This window comes from Bombina bombina, chromosome 3, assembly GCF_027579735.1.
Source record: "Bombina bombina isolate aBomBom1 chromosome 3, aBomBom1.pri, whole genome shotgun sequence".
Lineage (NCBI taxonomy): Eukaryota > Metazoa > Chordata > Amphibia > Anura > Bombinatoridae > Bombina > Bombina bombina.
In genome coordinates this window covers 38,777,063-38,797,422 of record NC_069501.1, presented here as the reverse complement: position 1 = coordinate 38,797,422, position 20,360 = coordinate 38,777,063, and the positions used below count along the sequence as shown (strand labels likewise).

The following is a 20,360-nucleotide window of genomic DNA, read 5'->3' as shown; positions in this document are numbered from 1 at the left end:
TGTTTTCTGTGGATGTCTCTGTGAGGGTGTGTGTATGTATTTATGTGTTTTCTGTGGGTGTCTCTGTGTGTTTTCTGAGGCTGTCTCTGTCAGTGTTTCCTTGGGTGTATGTGCAAGTTTGAGTTTGTGTGTGTGTCCATTGTCTGTTCCTTTTTAGGACATTTTGACCTTACTACTGATTATTTACATCTTTCTACAGACTTTGAGACTAATGAGACCTTTCCGGAAGTCAACAATCTACCATTTAACCTTTAAATTATTGTTTAGGCAGTTCAGGGCCCTTCCTTTCAGCCACTGCATGCTGTTGTCATCATTTAGTTGGCATCTTCCTTTACAAAAAGATAATCAGAACTCCATATTATTTTTTTTATTTTTTTTTATTTTTTTTTTAAATGTCGACTTTATTGTCAAAATGTGAAATACAAAACTGGAAGTCGCAGCTTCCTGAAACAGTTATCGACAAAATTTTACATATTAAACAGTAAATGACAGAGAAGCACATTACCAGTATTCAAGCGGTATATGTACGATAAATGATGCAATTACATCGTATATGCTTGTACAGGGGTAAAGAAAAAAGAGAAGTAGAAAGAGAGTAGAGGGGGGAAGGAGGGGGAAAGGAAAAGAATAAGTACACTGTCAAGAGGATTGGGTTTACTGGGACCGACTAGTTTATAATAGATATTGGTAAGTTAATTAATTAATTAAGCCTTAAAGGTTATGTCTCATCTGCTTGGGCTGCAATATATCGGGGTTCTATTCTTCGTGTCCTATCTAACTCAGAAGCTAGGAATCATTGTTTCTTAAGGTACTGTTCCCACAAGTTAGACATTTCCGCGTACGTGTCCATCTTGAGATTTTTTAAGATAGTAAAACTCTTCTATATTAAGTAATTCTGTAACTCTGTTTTGCCACATGCACAAGGTGGGGGCCTCTTTAGATTTTTCCAATTTTTAGCAAGGAGATATCTCCCACTGTTGGACATTATATAGAATAATTTAAGGCAGTGTTTGCATTTAATTTTGGGGGGCTTGTTCAAGAGCCACACTATAGGGTCCAACGAGAATTGAACCCCAAGAATGGACTCCATTTCTCCAATTATAGATCTCCAGAAAATTTGGATTGAATTGCACCACCACCACATATGCGCTAGGTTACCAAAACCATGTCCGCATCTCCAGCAGCGTTGAGATTTTTTACTGTATAGGTGGTTTAATTTGACTGGAGAAAGGTACCATCTGTGTAGGAGTTTTAGGTTTATCTCCTGCATGGAGAGGGAGATCGAAGATTTAGTCACATTATGAAATATTATGGTACTAGTTTGTGGTAGTATTACTTTACCTAGTTCTTCCTCCCATCTTTCAACAAAGGGGGGTAAATGACCTGAAAGGGTTTGTGTTAGAATTTTGTAGATTGTTGAGAGGGTATGGGTTATTGGAGGGGTACTTATGCATAAAAGTTCAAAGTTTGTCAGGGGTCTTACCATGTTCTCGAATTGTTTGTGGTGTGTTATAAAATGATGGACGCGAGTGTAGTGGAACCAGTTTCGAAAAATGGTGTATCCCTTGTCTATTACGGCAGATTGGGGGAGGATTTTTTCATTGGATGAGATAAAGGGGCCTAGTTATCAAGCCGTCAACCTCAAATACGCTGGAATTCCGCAGCGTATTTGTGGTGAGGCTGATACGCCTTAGTTATCAAAGGCTCGAGACCGGCAAAAGTAGAATTTTGTGACGTAAACTTCGATCCGCCGGACTCAGTCCGACACAGATCGATTCTTACGTCACTCCAGATGTCCCGCACACAAGTGCGGCACATTCTCACTACTTTTGCTAGTTATCAAAAAACTAGCAGGTACGCTCGGCACTTTTACGGCCCAGCGTACCTGGTTTTCAATCCGCCACCCTGGAGGCGGCGGATCCCATAGGAATCAATGGGAGTCTGACCATAGCGAAAGTACAAGTTCGCTGCTGCCAGACATCCCATTGATTCCTATGGGAGCTGTCTACACCTAACACCCTAACATGTACCCCGAGTCTAAACACCCCTAATCTGCCCCCCTACACCGCCGCAACTAAATAAAGTTATTACCCCCTAAACCGCCGCTCCCGGAGCCCACCGCAACTATAATAAGTGTATTAACCCCTAAACCGCCGCTCCCGGAGCCCACCGCAAGCTACTCTATACATATTAACCCCTAAACCGCCGCTCCCGGAGCCCACCGCAAGCTACTCTATACATATTAACCCCTAAACCGCCGTTCCCGGAGCCCACCGCAAGCTACTCTATACATATTAACCCCTAAACCGCCGCTCCCGGAGCCCACCGCAACTATAATAAATGTATTAACCCCTAAACCGCCGCAACCTATATTAAATGTATTAACCCCTATCCTGCCCCCCCTACACCGTCGCCACCTATAATACATTTAATAACCCCTAATCTGCCCCCCCTACACCGTCGCCCCCTATAATAAATGTATTAACCCCTATCCTGCCCCCCACTACGCCGCCGCCACTGTAATAAAATTATTAACCCCTAAACCTAAGTCTAACACTAACCCTAAAGCCCACCTAACTTAAATATTAATTAAATAAATCAAAATAATATTTATCTTATTAACTAAATGAATCCTATTTAAAACTAAATACTTACCTATAAAATAAACCCTAATATAGCTACAATATAAATAATTATATTCTAGCTATCTTAGGATTAATTTATATTTTACAGGTACCTTTCAATTTATTTTAACTAGGTACAATAGCTATTAAATAGTTATTAACTATTTAATAGCTTACCTAGCTAAAATAAACTGAAATTTACCTGTAAAATAAAAACTAACCTAAGTTACAATTACACCTAACACTACACTATACTTTAATAAATTATTCCTATTTAAAAATAAATACTTACCTGTAAAATAAACCCTAAGATAGCTCCAATATAATTAATAATTATATTGTAGCTATCTTAGGATTTATATTTATTTTACAGGTAACTTTGTATTTATTTTAGCTAGTTAGAATAGTTATTAAATAGTTATTAACTATTTAATAACTACCTAGCTAAAAGAAATACAAAATTACCTGTAAAATAAATCCTAACCTAAGTTACAATTAAACCTAATACTACACTATCATTAAATTAATTAAATAAACTACCTAAAAATAACTACAATTAAATACAATTACATAAACTAACTAAAGTACAAAAAATAAAAAAAGCTAAGTTACAAAAAATAAAAAAATAAGTTACAAACATGTTAAAAATATTACAACAATTTTAAGCTACTTACACCTAATCTAAGCCCCCTAATAAAATAACAAACCCCCCAAAATAAAAAAATGCCCTACCCTATTCTAAATTAAATACATTTCAAAGCTCTTTTACCTTACCAGCCCTTAAAAGGGCCATTTGTGGGGGCATGCCCCAAAGAAAACAGCTCTTTTGCCTGTAAAAGAAAAATACAACCCCCCCCCAACATTAAAACCCACCACCCACATACCCCTAATCTAACCCAAACCCCCCTTACAAAAACCTAACACTAAGCCCCTGAAGATCATCCTACCTTGTCTTCACTCAGCCGAGCAGCGATGGAACCGAAGTGGACATCCGGAGCGGAAGAAGTTAATCCTCCAAGCGGCGCTGAAGAAATCTTCCATCCGATGAAGTCATCATCCAGGCGGCGCTGAAGAAAAGTCTTCGATCCGGCCGATGTCATCTTCAAAGAGGGGCTGAAGAGGTCTTCTATCCGGGCGATGTCATCTTCCAAGCCGGGTCTTGAATCTTCCTCCCGCCGACGCGGAACCTCCTTCTTCACCGACGGACTACGACGAATGAAGGCTCCTTTAAGGGACGTCATCCAAGATGGCGTCCCCTCAATTCCGATTGGCTGATAGGATTCTATCAGCCAATCGGAATTAAGGTAGGAAAAATCTGATTGGCTGATGGAATCAGCCAATTAGATTCAAGTTCAATCCGATTGGCTGATCCAATCAGCCAATCAGATTGAGCTCGCATTCTATTGGCTGTTCCGATCAGATTTTTCCTACCTTAATTCCGATTGGCTGATAGAATCCTATCAGCCAATCGGAATTGAGGGGACGCCATCTTGGATGACGTCCCTTAAAGGAGCCTTCATTCGTCGTAGTCCGTCGGTGAAGAAGGAGGTTCCGCGTCGGCGGGAGGAAGATTCAAGACCCGGCTTGGAAGATGACATCACCCGGATAGAAGACCTCTTCAGCCCCTCTTTGAAGATGACATCGGCCGGATCGAAGACTTTTCTTCAGCGCCGCCTGGATGATGACTTCATCGGATGGAAGATTTCTTCAGCGCCGCTTGGAGGATTAACTTCTTCCGCTCCGGATGTCCACTTCGGTTCCATCGCTGCTCGGAGTGAAGACAAGGTAGGATGATCTTCAGGGGCTTAGTGTTAGGTTTTTGTAAGGGGGGTTTGGGTTAGATTAGGGGTATGTGGGTGGTGGGTTTTAATGTTGGGGGGGTTGTATTTTTCTTTTACAGGCAAAAGAGCTGTTTTCTTTGGGGCATGCCCCCACAAATGGCCCTTTTAAGGGCTGGTAAGGTAAAAGAGCTTTGAAATTTATTTAATTTAGAATAGGGTAGGGCATTTTTTTATTTTTGGGGGGTTTGTTATTTTATTAGGGGGCTTAGATTAGGTGTAAGTAGCTTAAAATTGTTGTAATATTTTTAACATGTTTGTAACTTATTTTTTTATTTTTTGTAACTTAGCTTTTTTTATTTTTTGTACTTTAGTTAGTTTATGTAATTGTATTTAATTGTAGTTATTTGTAGGTAGTTTAATTAATTTAATGATAGTGTAGTATTAGGTTTAATTGTAACTTAGGTTAGGATTTATTTTACAGGTAATTTTGTATTTCTTTTAGCTAGGTAGTTATTAAATAGTTAATAACTATTTAATAACTATTCTAACTAGCTAAAATAAATACAAAGTTACCTGTAAAATAAATATAAATCTTAAGATAGCTACAATATAATTATTAATTATATTGGAGCTATCTTAGGGTTTATTTTACAGGTAAGTATTTCTTTTTAAATAGGAATAATTTATTAAAGTATAGTGTAGTGTTAGGTGTAATTGTAACTTAGGTTAGTTTTTATTTTACTGGTAAATTTCAGTTTATTTTAGCTAGGTAAGCTATTAAATAGTTAATAACTATTTAATAGCTATTGTACCTAGTTAAAATAAATTGAAAGGTACCTGTAAAATAAAAATAAATCCTAAGATAGCTAGAATATAATTATTATTTATATTGTAGCTATATTAGGGTTTATTTTATAGGTAAGTATTTAGTTTTAAATAGGATTCATTTAGTTAATAAGATAAATATTATTTTGATTTATTTAATTAATATTTAAGTTAGGGGGGCGTTAGGGTTAGTGTTAGACTTAGGTTTAGGGGTTAATAATTTTATTACAGTGGCGGCGGCGTAGTGGGGGGCAGGATAGGGGTTAATACATTTATTATAGGGGGCGACGGTGTAGGGGAGGCAGATTAGGGGTTAATAGGTTTAATATAGGTTGCGGCGGGTTCAGGAAGCGGCGGTTTAGGGGTTAAACTATTTATTTAGTTGCGGAGAGGTGCGGGATCAGCAGGATAGGGGTTAATAACTTTATAATAGAGGGCGACGTTGTAGGGGGGGCAGGATAGTGGTTACTAGGTATACTGTAGGTGGCAGCGGTGTCTGGGAGCGGCGGTTTAGGGGTTAATACATTTATAAGAGTTGCGGCAGGGTCTAGGAGCGGCGGTTTAGGGGTTAATACATTTATGAGACTTGCGGCGGGGTCTAGGAGCGGCGGTTTAGGGGTTAGTAACTTTATTTAGTTGCGGGGGGCTCTGGGGGCGCCGGTATAGGGGTTAGAGCAGTGTAGTTTAGTGTGAGTGCTTAGTGACAGGCTAGCAAGAAAGCTGTCAAACAGCCGAAGAGCAGCGAGATCGGATGAGTGATAACTCTCACAGTCCGCTGCTCATCGCCCCGCGGCTTTTTGACAGCTTTTTTTGATAACTTAGGCGTATTTTTTCAGGTCCGCGGCAGCGATGTGAGGCGAGCTTAGGCGGGCGTATTGGGCCGGCGAAGCCAGAAAAGTAGACGGCTTGATAACTACCCCCCATCGTGTATAGGAACATCTCTATAGAAGGAATGTGGGGTTGCCTCTAAGCGAAAAGGTCCTAGTGTGAATTTGTCATTATCAATGATGGATGTTAGAGGGGAGGGTCTCGAGGAAACGTACGGGTGTGTTGCTAGAGTTGTATTCCAAATTTTATATGTTTCTGCTATGAGTTGAGATCTAAGTCCAGCATTAGGTGTCAATTGGGACGGGTTCCAACAAAGTCTACCTAGATGAGGTGCGCCAGACATAGAATGTTCTATTTGGACCCATCTTTTGTGGTTGAAGTGAACATACCAGTCGACAATTCTCTTCAAGAAAATAGCTTGACGATACTTAGTTATGTTGGGTATTCCCAGACCACCTTGGATTTTAGGAGTCTGCATAGTATGTTTATTAATCCTGGTAGGGCGTCTACGCCAGACATAATCTCTGAAAGCTTTCTGGATGGCGGGAATGTAATTTTTAGGGAATGGAATCAGTAAGGCCTGCATGATATATAGAAGCCTGGGGAAAATATTCATTTTCAGAACATTGATTCTACCGAGCCATGAAATCTTTTTAGAGAGCCAGGAAGATAGGTCTCTTATGATAGTCTTTTGAATGGGGAGGTAATTTAATTTGAAGGTATTTTCTATTGATGGGGTTAGTTCTATGCCTAAGTAGTGTAAGGAGTGAGGACACCAAGTAAAAGGAATTAGAGTTTTAATTCTGGCTAGAGTCTGGGGGTCCAGGTTAATATTTAGAGCTTCCGATTTTGATGTGTTGATGGAGAAATTTGATATTGCTTGGAATTTTTTAAATTCTTGCAATAAGGAGGGAATAGATGTTTCCGAGTTCAATCAGAACTCCATATTTTGTTTTCTAAATCTCCTTTTTTTACAAAACTGTAGTTTACCTCATTAATTGTCAGGTCAATGTAAACAAGTGCTAAGTGTCTGTTTGGGTGTCTGTGCCTGAGTTTTTTTGCGTGTTTGCTAGAGTGCCTATATGTGAATCCTTATGTGTGAGTGTGTGTGTGTTTCAGTGTATGTTACTACCTTTACAGCATTTCCAAGTTTAAATAGACACTTAAGAATAAAGTACATATACGTTTTAGTCACTTGGTCAAAAATTGCACATGTCAAAGGAGGGGGGGGGCCTGATCAATGGTTAAGTCAGGGGCCCCAAAATTTCTAGTGGCGGCCCTGCTTGTCACTCAATTAAAAGTCCCTCTTCACATCCTATATCCCCAAGTTGAGCAGCCTGAACTAGCAAACACTTCAGTGAACACTGAACAGACACAACACACAGCCGAGCAAAACTTTCTGCCTACCCATCCCCCTCTCCTGTCTGCCTCCCCTCTGCTTTACTGCTTACCATGAGGGGCTTGTGTTCCCAGTTACATGATCGTAATCTCCCTCTGCATAAACAGCTCCCTTGGTTTAACAGTGCACAGTATCTCTCTGCACGGGGCTCGGGCTGCATTAAGCAGATACTCCCACAAATGGCACTAAGGTTTAAAATACAGCCATAAATTAGAAAAAACTAAGCCTCTTTAAATGAAAGTCTTTTTTAAAGCAACAGTTGAGAACGTGCAGCATGTAAAAAAGCTCAGACAGTGAAGTAAAAGTAAACTATTTTCCGTGGTGAGGTTCTGAGCTGTTTGCTTAAATAAAGACTTGCTTTTAAAGGACAGGCTTTGTTTTTTCTATAGTAACTGCTTTTTAATTATCGATGTACAGGATTTGCTTTTTACCTGTGACTGTCTGCTGCCATCAGGACTGAGGTACACATACTGGCAATGGCAAATTCGCTCCACTTCCAGCCAGGACTGAGGTCAGCGTAGCTCCTTCATAGCTGCTCCACCCCCTCCTCCTTTCCCTACAGAAGCCGCGCGCACAGGCTGTAACTACATATGGAAATGGAACAGTCAGTATTAGCACTGTCTGCACCCCAATTTCCCAAGTACCCTAAAGGAAATTCAAGGTTGTCTGGGGGCAGATCGCAAGTAGTACTGACTGTGTTTAAAAAAAAAATTGTTGCTGCTGCAGATTTACCACCGGCAGTTTGCGCCCTCATACTTAGGCCCTAAGGCGGTTGCCTTGATGCCTATATGCAAGCGCCGGCCCTGGGTGTTGGAGCCTGTATTTTAAACGGAAATTTTTTAAAAGGAATTAATTAGTTGTATACACTTCTGAGGGGTGTAAACCTAAAGTGTTTTGGAACAGAAAATTTATGCTTACCTGATAAATTTATTTCTTCTTAGACACGATGAGTCCAGGGATCATCTTCATTACTTATGGGATATTCACTTCCTGGTCAGCAGGAAGAGGCAAAGAGCACCACAGCAGAGCTGTTAAATAGCTCCTCCCTTCCCTCCCACTCCATTCATTCGACCGAAGTTAGGAAGATAAAGGAAAAGCCAAGGTGCGGAGGTGACTGAAGTTTACAATAAAAAAACATCCTGTCTAAAAATGACAGGGCGGGCCGTGGACTCATCGTGTCTAAGAAGAAATAAATTTATCAGGTAAGCATAAATTTTCTTTTCTTCTTAAAGACACGATGAGTCCATGGATCATCTTAATTACTAATGGGATCCAATACCCAAGCTAGAGTACACGGATGATACGGGAGGGACAAGACAGGATACCTAAACGGAAGGCACCACTGCATGAAGAACCTATCTCCCAAAAGCAGTCTCAGCCGAGGCAAAAGTATCAAATTTGTACAATTTTGTAAAAGTGTGAAGAGAAGACCAAGTTGCAGCCTTGCAAATTTGTTCCACAAAAGCTTCATTTTTGAATGCCCATGAGGAAGCAACAGCCCTAGTGGAATGAGCCGTAATCCTCAGGAGGCTGCTCTTCAGCCAAAAAGAAAGAGAAACAGCCGTAGCTTTCTGTCCCCTACCTTTGCCTGAAAATACCACAAACAAAGAGGAAAACTGGCGAAAGACTTTAGTCGCCTGTAAATAAAACTTTAAAGCACGAACTACATCCAAATTGTGTAAGAGTCTCTCCTTAGAAGAAGGATTAGGACACAAGGAAGGTACAACAATTTTCTGATTAATGTTCTGATCAGAAAAAACCTTGGGAAGAAATCCAAATTAAGTACATAAGACAACCTTATCCACATGAAAAATAAGGTAAGGGGGCTCACATTGTAATGCTGAAAGCTCAGTCACTCTACAAGCAGAAAAAAATCGCTACATAAAAATAAAACCTTCCAAGATAACAACTTGATATCTAAGGAATGCATAGGTTCAAATGGAACCCCTTGAAGAACCTTGAGAACTAAATTAAGACTCCATGGAGGAGTAACTGGTCTAAACACAGGCCTAATTCTGGTTAAGGCCTGACAAAAAGACTGAACATCAGGGACATCAGCTAGACGCTTGTGTAACAGGATAGATAATGCTGAAATTTGACCCTTTAAAGAACTTGTAGATAATCCTTTCTCCAATGCTTCCTGGAGAAAAGATAAAATCCTAGGAATCCTAACTCTACTCCAGGAGTAGCCCTTGGATTCACTCCAATAAAGGTATTTACGCCAAATCTTGTGATAAATCTTTCTAGTGACAGGCTTACGAGCCTGAATCAAAGTGTCTATGACTGAGTCAGAAAAACCTCACTTGGCTAGAATCAACCGTTCAATCTCCAAGCAGTCAGCTTCAGAGAATCTAGATTTGGATGATGGAAGGGTCCCTGAATCAGAAGGTCCTTTCGAAGCGGAAGCCTCCAAGGAGGTAGAGACGACATCTCCACCAGGTCTGCATACCAGATCCTGCGAGGCCAGGCCGGTGCTATGAGAATCACTGAAGCCCTTTCCTGTATGATCCGGGCAATCACTCGCAGAAGGAGAGCAAACGGAGGAAACAGATATGTTAGATTGAAGGACCAAGGGGCCGCCAGAGCATCTAACAGCTCCACCTGAGGATCTCTGGATCTCAACCCGTACCTGGGAAGTTTGGCATTCTGCCTGGATGCCATGAGATCCAACTCCGGCTGACCCCATTTGAGGATGATCAGACTGGAGAACACATCCGGATGAAGTTCCCACTCCCCCGGATGAAAGGTCTGTCTGCTCAGAAAATCCGCCTCCCAGTTGTCTACCCCTGGGATGTGGATTGCCGACAGACAACAAGAATGGGTCTCCACCCACTGAATTATTTTGAAAACCTCTGTCATCGCCAAGGAACTCCTTGTTCCTCCCTGATGATTGATGTAGGCCACTGACGTTATGTTGTCCGTCTGGAACCTGATAAACTGAACCGAAGCTAGCTGAGGCCAGGACAGGAGAGCATAGTAGATCGCTCTCAGTTTCAGAATTTTTATGGGCAAAAGAGACTCTGTCTGAGACCATATCCCCTGAGCCCCTAGGGGCCCCAAACTGCTCCACACCCCTGAAGGCTGGCATCTGTTGTCACAATCTCCCAGGATGGTCTGTGAAAACATGTTCCCTGGGAGAGATAATCTAGAGACAACCGCCAAAGAAGAGACTCCCTTGTCTCCTGTGTCAATAGAAGTCGAGGGGACAAGTGCAAATAAGCTCTGTTCCATTGTTTGAGCATGTCTAACTGCAGAGCTCTGAGATGAAAGCGAGCAAACAGGACGATGTCCATTGCCGCTACCATCAGACCTATTAACTCCATGCACTGGGCCACAGAAGGATGAGGAGAAGATTGCAGAGCTCGACAAGTATCGATAATCTTTAATTTTCTGACTTCTGTCAGAAAAATCTTCATAGACAGAGAGTCTATGATGGTCCCTAGAAAGGATACTCTTGTATGAGAAACTAAAGAGCTCTTTTCTAGATTCACCTTCCACCCGTATGACCTTAGAAAAGCCACTACCAGGTCCGTGTGTGATTTGCTAGCTGAAAGGACGGCGCCTGAACTAGGATATCTTCCAGATACGGCACCACCGCAATGCCTCTTGAACGAAGCACCGCAAGAAGAGACCCCAGAACCTTTGCGAAGATTCTGTGAGTCATGGCAAGACCGAAAGGAAGAGCCACAAACTGGAAATGCTTGTCTAGAAAGGCAAACCTTAAGAACCTGTGATGATCCCTGTGAATGTGAACATGCAGGTACGTCTTTAAATCTACTGTTGTCATAAACTGACCCTCCTGGATCAAGGGAAGGATGGAACGAATAGTTTCCATCCTGAAGGATTGCACTCTGAGAAACTTGTTTAGACTCTTGAGGTCTAGAATTGGTCTGACGGTTCCTTCCTTCTCGGGAACCACAAACAGATTGGAATAGAATTCCATACCTTGATCTTGAGGTGGAACGGGAACGATCACTCCCAGAGCTAAGAGGTCTTCTACACAATGTAAGAACGCCTCTTTTTGTCTGGTCTGCAGATAACCTTGAAATTAGAAACCTGCCCCTGGGAGGACAAATTTTGAACTCCAGCTTGTATCCCTGAGACACTATTTCTATTGTCCAGGGATCCTGAACGTCCCGAACCCAGGCTTGAGCAAAAAAAGAAAGTCTGCCCCCTACCAGATGCATTTTTCCCCGATCGGGGGCAAAACCTTCATGCTGTCTTGGAGTCATTGGCCACCTTCTTGGATTGCTTACCCTTATTCGAAGATTGGGTGGGTCTCCAATTAGATTTAGCTTGTTCCTGCTTAGTTGAGGGAGAAGAGGAAGAGAATCCCTTGAAGTTGCGAAAGGAACGAAAATTACTTTGTCTTCCTTTCTGCCTAATCTTTTTGTCCTGAGAGAGAAGGTGACCCTTACCTCCCGTTATGTCAGAAATAATCTCTTTCAGCTCAGGACCAAACAGGGTCTTTCCCTTGTAAGGGACAGCTAGAAGCTTTGACTTAGATAAAACGTCCGCAGACCAAGGTTTCAGCCATAAGGCCCTGCGAGTCAAGATAGAGAAGCTTGAAATTTTGGCCCCCAACTTAATAACTTGAAGGGTGGCATCCGAGATAAAGGCATTAGCTAGCTTAAGAGCCTTTATCCTGTCCTAGATCTTGTCCAAGATGCTTGAGGGCATCAGCCAGAGCATCAAACCAGTAGGCTGCCGCACTCATGACGGTAGTTATACAGACCGCCGGTTGCCACTGCATACCCTGGTGAACATAAATTTGCTTGAGTAGATCCTCTAATTTTTTGTCCATCGGATCCATAAAAGCACAGCTATCCTTTATAGGGATAGTAGTTCTCTTAGCCAAGGTTGAAACAGCTCCTTCTACCTTAGGAACAGTTTGCCAAACCTCTTTAACTGAGTCAGCTATAGGAAACATCTTCTTGAAAATAGGAGAAGGAGAGAAAGGAATACCAGGTCTCTCCCAGTCTCTATTAATAATTTCAGAGGCCTTCTTAGGAATTGGAAAAACCTCTGTAAAGGAAGGCAATATCTGTCTAATTTGCTAGACTTTGGGCGGACAACCATCACTGTGGAGTCACTATCATCTAGGGTAATTAAAACCTCTCTAAGTAAGAGACAAAGATGTTCCAGTTTAAACCTGAAAGATACCACTTCTGAGTCGGTCAAAGGTAACACCTCCTCCGAATCTGAGATTTCTCCTTCAGATGCCAGAGCAGGAACCTCTTCCTCAGATCTGTGAGAAGAGACTTCTGAGATAGCTAACACAGCATCAGAAACCTCGCTAACTGCAGAAATTGACTTTCTCTTGTGATGGCCCTGCAACATTGGAAAGGCAGACAGAGCATCAGAGATAGTAGTAGACATAAGAGAAGCTATGTCCTGTAGTGAAATTCCAGAAAGTAGACAGTAGACATGCAGGGCACTGCTGGTGAGGGCTATAATTTTTGGGACACTTGGGGGGAAAGTTGCTGCAGAAATTGACCCTCATCAGAGGACTCTTGGACAACATCTGTCTGAGAGGAGATTGGCTCAGCAAAAATGTTATCCCTAAAATTCACAGTACTTTCAATACATGTAGAACAGAAAGGGATTGGTGGTTCCACATTTGCATCAAGACATAAAGCACATGTAACAGCTTGCACCTCATCTTGGTCCATTTTTTCACATAAAATATTGGTATTGAGCAGAAAAAAATACTGGTAATAACAATAAAACATAATTTATGTAAGAACTTACCTGATAAATTCATTTCTTTCATATTAGCAAGAGTCCATGAGCTAGTGACGTATGGGATATATATATATATATTTTTAATGAGGTTCCATTTTCTATTATTACAAACAATAGAAGTATAATTACTTGATATTTTGTTTCAATATATTTTCCCATACACTTAAGTATACAATATCCAGTCATTTTTTGTATGTTTATCTGCACAACAGCGCCCTCTGGTGACTGAGGTCAATACGTATGGGATATACATTCCTACCAGGAGGGGCAAAGTTTCCCAAACCTTAAAATGCCTATAAATACACCCCTAACCACACCCACAATTCAGTTTAACGAATAGCCAAGAAGTGGGGTGATAAGAAAGGAGCGAAAGCATAAAAAATAAGGAATTGGAATAATTGTGCTTTATACAAAAAAATCATAACCACCACAAAAAGGGTGGGCCTCATGGACTCTTGCTAATATGAAAGAAATGAATTTATCAGGTAAGTTCTTACATAAATTATGTTTTCTTTCATGTAATTAGCAAGAGTCCATGAGCTAGTGACGTATGGGATAGAAGATACCCAAGATGTGGAACTTCCACGCAAGAGTCACTAGAGAGGGAGGGATAAAATAAAGACAGCCAATTCCACTGAAAAATTAATCCACAACCCAAATCAAAAAGTTTTAATCTTATAATGAAAAAAACTGAAATTAAAAGCAGAAGAATCATACTGAAACAGCTGCCTGAAGTACTGTTCTACCAAAAACTGCTTCTAAGAAGAGAAAACATCAAAATGGTAGAATTTAGTAAAAGTATGCAAAGAAGACCAAGTCATTGCTTTGCAAATCTGATCAACAGAAGCTTCATTCTTAAAAAGCCCAGGAAGTAGAAACTTACCTAGTAGAATGAGCCGTAATCCTCAGAGGCGGGGATTAACCCGACTCCAAATAAGCATGATGAATCAAAAGCTTTAACCAAGATGCCAAAGAAATGGCAGAAGCCTTCTGACCTTTCCGAAAACCAGAAAAGATAACAAATAGACTAGAAGTCTGTTTGAAATCTGAATAGCTCCAACATAATATTTCAAAACTCTTAACACATCCAAAGAATGTAAGAATCTTACCAAAGAATTCTTAGGATTAAGACACAATGAAAAGAAAATAATTCCTCCACTAATGTTGTTAGAATTCACAACTTAGGTGAAAAATTGAAATGAGGACAGCCAAAACCACCTTATCTGGATGAAAAATCAGAACAAGGAGATTCACAAGAAGGAACAGATCATTTAAAACTGTTCTAGTTGAAGAGATGTCTAAAAAGAACAATACTTTCCATAAAAGTAAATAATATCCAAAGAAAGCATATGCTCAAACAGAAGAGCCTGTTAAGCCTTCAGAATCAAATTAAGACTCCAAAGAGGAGAAATTGGCTTAATGACAGGCTTGATACAAACCAAAGCCTGAACAAAACAAAGAATATTAGAAAGATTTAGCAATTCTTACTGTGAAACAGCACAGGAAAAGCAGAGATTTTTCCTTTCAAGGAACATGCAGACAAAACCTTATGAAGAAACTATAAAATCCTAGGAATTCTAAAAGAATGCCAAGAGAAATCATAAGAAGAGCATCATGAGATGTAAATCTTCCAAACTCGATAATAAATCCTATTAGACACAGATTTACGAGCCTGCAACATAGTATTACTTACTGAGTCAGAGAAACTCCTATGACTAAGTACTAAGTATTACATTTTCATACCATCAAATTAATAATTTGAATTCCTGATGAAAAAAATGAAAGTTAAGATATAAGGTCTGACTATAATGGAAGTAACCAAGATTGGCAACTGAACATCCGGACAAGAACCATATACCAAAACCTGTGTAGCCATGCTAAAGCCACCAGCCACACCAAAGATTGCTCTCTGATGATTATGAAAATCACTTAAAAAAGAAGAACCAGAGATGAAAAAATATAGGCAGATTGATAATTCCAAGGAAGTGTCAATGCATACACTACTTCCGCCTGAGGATCCCCGGACCTGAATAGGCCCCTGGGAAGTTCCTTGTTTAGATGAGATGCCAACAGATCTATTACTGGAAGCCCTCACATGTGAAAAATTGAAAAACATATCTGGGTAAAGAGACCATTCTCCCGGATGTAAAGCTTGATTGACAGAGATAATCCGCTTCCCAATGTCTATACCTGGGAAAAAGACCACAGAAATTAGATAGGAGCTGAATTTAGCCCAAGCAAATATCCAAGATACTTCTGTTACAGCCTAAGAACTGATAGTCCCACCCTGATGATTGACATACGCCACAGTTGTGACAATGTCTGTCTGAAAAAACAATAAACGTCTCTTCTTCAAATAGAAACCAAACTGAAGAACTCTGAGAATGCACGAGTTCCAAAAATATGAAATGGTAATCTCGCCTCCTGAGATTTCCAAACCCCTTGTGCTGACAGAGATCCTCAGACAGCCTCCCAACCTAAAAGACTCGCATCTGCAGATCATGGTCCAGGTTGAAAGAATCGAAGAGACCTATAGAACTAAATGATGGTGATCTTAACCACCGAATCAAAGATAGTTGAACATTAGGCTTCAAAGATATAAAAAGTGATATCCTAGAATCCCTGCACCATTATTCAGCATAAGAAAACTGGAAAGGTTTCCTAAATGAGCAAAGGGAATCGAATCCAATGCCGCAGCCATGAAACCGAAAACTTCCATGCATATATAGCAACTTGAAGGAAATAATAGAGACTGAAAATTCCGACAAACGGAACCCAATAAACTTGTCACTTGTCTGTTAGAGACAAAAAACATTGACACAATTTATCTGGAAACCTAAAAAAGGTGACCCTTGTGTGAGGAATCAAGGAGCTTTTGATAAGAAGATCCTCTAACCATGTCTTGAAGAGACAACAAAGTTGAATCGTATGAGATTCCACAGAATGAAAAGACTGAACCAGTACCACCATACCGTCCAAATAAGGAACGCTGAGAACCTTAGAAAAGATACTTAGAGCTGTCGCTAGACCAGAAGGAAAAGCAACAAATTGGTAATACTTGTCAAAAAAAGAGAATCTCAGAAAATAAAATAATCTGAATGTTACGGTACCAACAGTGTACCAAGGGTTAACACCAGATGAACAATGTCCTGCATAGGGAATCAGCAATTCACAACCCAGCCAGTTTACAGGTTTAAAACAGAATGATATTTATTAAAAGGCTATGCCTAGTATTTATGCAGGTCTGACCCCAGATGGGGGGGTTGAAAGACTCTTGTACATTAGATAAAAGGGGAAGACGCCCTTTTGACATGATACAATAGAATACATTACTTTACTTAGGCAGATAACAAGTTAAACATAAGACACAATGAAGTCCATATCACCAACAGTCTGACTCTGGAGGTGATTAAACAATGGAATGTTTATCACTAACTTAATTATAGCTGATGCCAGCAAACCTGTCTTTAGAAATTAGCTTCTTAAAGCTAAACACAGTTAACTCCTTCAGTCCTGACAGAAGGGTCTGTCACATAGCTCCCCCCTTGTGGAACACTCCGGCAGACCCGGCTTGACCCTTTGGCGGGTCAACCTGGGGATGACCGGACTAGGAGGTGGTAGGCATGTCAGTTTGCCAGGACAATCCATCTGTATTCCCGTTATGAGAGAGAATTCCTGTCCATACAAACAAGGGTTCAACTTCCTCAGTGCCCAGACTAGGGCTAAACAGTCCTTCAAAATCCCATCAGCTTCTTTACGAGTTTTCTGTACCTGCTCTTTATAGGTATCCACAATCCCTTCATACTGACATAGGATGCCCTTGAGTTGCTGCACCTCACTATGAGCCAGCGTCAGCTTCTCCTCCAGTGTCACTAAGTTTGTCTTTAAGGTTTCATGTTCCACTCTCAAGCTGGTGTTTTCTGCAGTCTGTCGGTGCAGCTTGTCTAGCAGAGATTCACGCTCTAAACGTGCTTTTTCCTCTGCGCTCCTCTTCTCCTTCATCAGCGCATTGTAACGGGACTTCCATGTATCAATAGCGGATAGAGATTTACTGAGCTCAGCGTCCTGGGGCTTAGCAGCAGGTGGGTCAGTCTCTGCTGCACGGATCTGAGCACGGGTAGTCACAGGGTTAACATCAGCGGGACCCAAGGGAGCATAGGCAGAAACAAGGGGGGCCAAGTTATTTCCAAGGAGAACATCAGCGGGTAAATCCTTCATGACCCCCACATTCACAGGTCTAGCGCCCACTCCCCAATTCAAATGTACCCTGGCAACAGGTAGGCTGAACACAGTGCCCCCTGCTACCCTCACAGCCACAGTGTCTCCTGTGTGCTGTTTCTCAGACACCAAGTTCTTTCGAAGCAAGGTCATGGTAGCACCAGTATCCCGTAGACCACTGACCTCCTTCCCATTCACTTTAACCAGTTGCCGGTTATTCCGGTGGGCAGCTTGCACAAGGTCTGCCTCATGTAGGATGCCCCAGCATTCTTGCGCCTCTACGTAGCGGGCCGCAGGCTGAGGGTTACATGTGATTCCGCCGGCAGGTCTTCTCCAGGACTGTGCTTGGTTCGCTGCATTTAGGGGACACTCTGGTCTTTTGTGCCCTAGTTGCTTACATCCTAAGCACTGAATCGGTTGTGAGTAGCCCCGCGAATTGAACCGGGCTCTCTGAGGGTAGTTCGTGGCCGGAGGCCGTGTGGTATAGCGGTGCGCCGGGGGTTGGTAACTGGCAGCTGCTGGGGTGACTGGGGGTCTGTACTCCACTCTAGCAGGGGGCTTAGTGGTAGCAGTGTCCAGTTTGCGGGCATCCGTATACTCATCTGCCAAGCGAGCTGCTTCATGCAGGGTGGAGGGTTTACGGTCCCGAACCCACTCTCGAACTCCTGCGGGTAACTTGTCGAAGCAATGTTCCAACAGGAATAGCTGCAGCACCTCTTCCCCAGATACGGCTTGGCACCCCGCTATCCAGTGAGCTGCTGTGCGGTGCACCTTACATGCCCACTTACGGTAGGAATCTCCAGCTACTTTAACAGTGTCTCTGAACCGCCTCCGGTATGCCTCCGGTGTAACTGCATACCTGGAGAGCAGAGCCTCTTTTACAGTATTATAATCCCCGACTTCCTCATCTGGAATGGCCCGAAAAGCCTCACTGGCCCGGCCGGATAATTTTCCGGATAATATCGTGACCCAGTCCTCTGCGGGTACTTTGTGTAGTGCACATTGCCTCTCAAAATCCGCAAGGTACCCATCAATCTCTCCTTCTGTTTCCAGGAAGTTTTTAAAAGCTGCAAAATTTACTGTTCCCTTTTCCACTCGGGTTGCTGTGACTTGGGCTGCTGCAGCGCCGCTTTGGCGAAGTAGGTTGGCCTCCACAGCTGCTATGAGCCGGTCGATAATTTCGGCAGATGGGTTGGGGCCATAATATGCCAGTCTTATTTTAACCGCCCGATCAAAGCTTGCTTCTTCAGGGGTTCTGTCTGATATGCTGGGCCCATTGGTTCCTTCTATCCCTGGTACTCTTTCCATCTTAGTCAGTGTTGTAATAATCCCCCTCTTCCTGAGGTTACTGGCTTGTGTAGTTGCTCTTCTGGGCGATAAGGTTCATTCCGTCGCTTGCCACCAATTGTTAAGGTACCAACAGTGTACCAAGGGTTAACACCAGATGAACAATGTCCTGCATAGGGAATCAGCAATTCACAACCCAGCCAGTTTACAGGTTTAAAACAGAATGATATTTATTAAAAGGCTATGCCTAGTATTTATGCAGGTCTGACCCCAGATGAGGGGGTTGAAAGACTCTTGTACATTAGATAAAAGGGGAAGACGCCCTTTTGACATGATACAATAGAATACATTACTTTACTTAGGCAGATAACAAGTTAAACATAAGACACAATGAAGTCCATATCACCAACAGTCTGACTCTGGAGGTGATTAAACAATGGAATGTTTAACACTAACTTAATTATAGCTGATGCCAGCAAACCTGTCTTTAGAAATTATCTTCTTAAAGCTAAACACAGTTAACTCCTTCAGTCCTGACAGAAGGGTCTGTCACACTGAATGAAAACAGAAAATGAAGATATGCATCTATTGCATCTATTGTAAACAAATAATGCCATCACTGACCAAAAAGGCAGAATAGACCATATAAACTCCATTCTAAAAGATGGTACACTTATATGACAATTCAAAAGGATTTTCTTTCTTTGGAACAATGAATAGTCTTGAATAAAACCCCAAAACCCAGTTCCTAGAAATGGAACTGGAATAAATACCCCAGAAGACTCCAGGTCTGAGCAGCGCTTGAGCCCCAACGGGTGACCAGCCGCGCTTCACCAGTACCCAAAACATATAGGTCTGAATACACTTCAGGAAAGTGTTAGTCTTACTGAAATAGCTGGAATATGATAGAGAAAAAAGACTTCTCACAGATGGTTTTACTCTGAATCCTATTCTGTACCCAAAGTCTAAGAAGTTTGAACCGAATAGAACCAAACAAATTTCAAAAAAGTCTCAACCTGCCCCTTACCAGCCAAGCTGGAATAAGAACCGCACCTACATGCAAATTTGGGGAGCTGACTTTAAAAAGGCTTAATTGAATGAAGAAAAAAACTTCCAATTATAAACATGTTACTTGGGGAAGAATTCAGGACTCCATTCTGTAGTAAGAACAGAAAACTAATATAAGCTTAAAGTTTTAGTCTTAGAACTCAATCTTGAAGCCCATAGTAACAGTTAAAGAATTGAATCCAATTATGAACCAAATAATTGATTACCTTGGAAAAAAAGAAATAACATAATTTATGCTTACCTGATAAATGTATTTCTCTTGTAGTGTATCCAGTCCACGGATCATCCATTACTTGTGGGATATTCTCCTTCCCAACAGGAAGTTGCAAGAGGATCACCCACAGCAGAGCTGCTATATAGCTCCTCCCCTCACTGCCATATCCAGTCATTCGACCGAAACAAGCCGAGAAAGGAGAAACCATAGGGTGCAGTGGTGACTGTAGTTTAATTAAAATTTAGACCTGCCTGAAAAGGACAGGGCGGGCCGTGGACTGGATACACTACAAGAGAAATAAATTTATCAGGTAAGCATAAATTATGTTTTCTCTTGTTAAGTGTATCCAGTCCACGGATCATCCATTACTT

General features: G+C 41.5%; 1 protein-coding gene across 1 annotated transcript in view; it reads right to left on the bottom strand.

Annotated features, from left to right (window-relative positions):
• The window catches only part of LOC128652831 (uncharacterized), a 303,688-nt gene that overhangs the window by 141,191 nt on the left and 142,137 nt on the right, over positions 1–20,360 (bottom strand). The gene's annotated exons all lie outside the window — the stretch shown is intronic.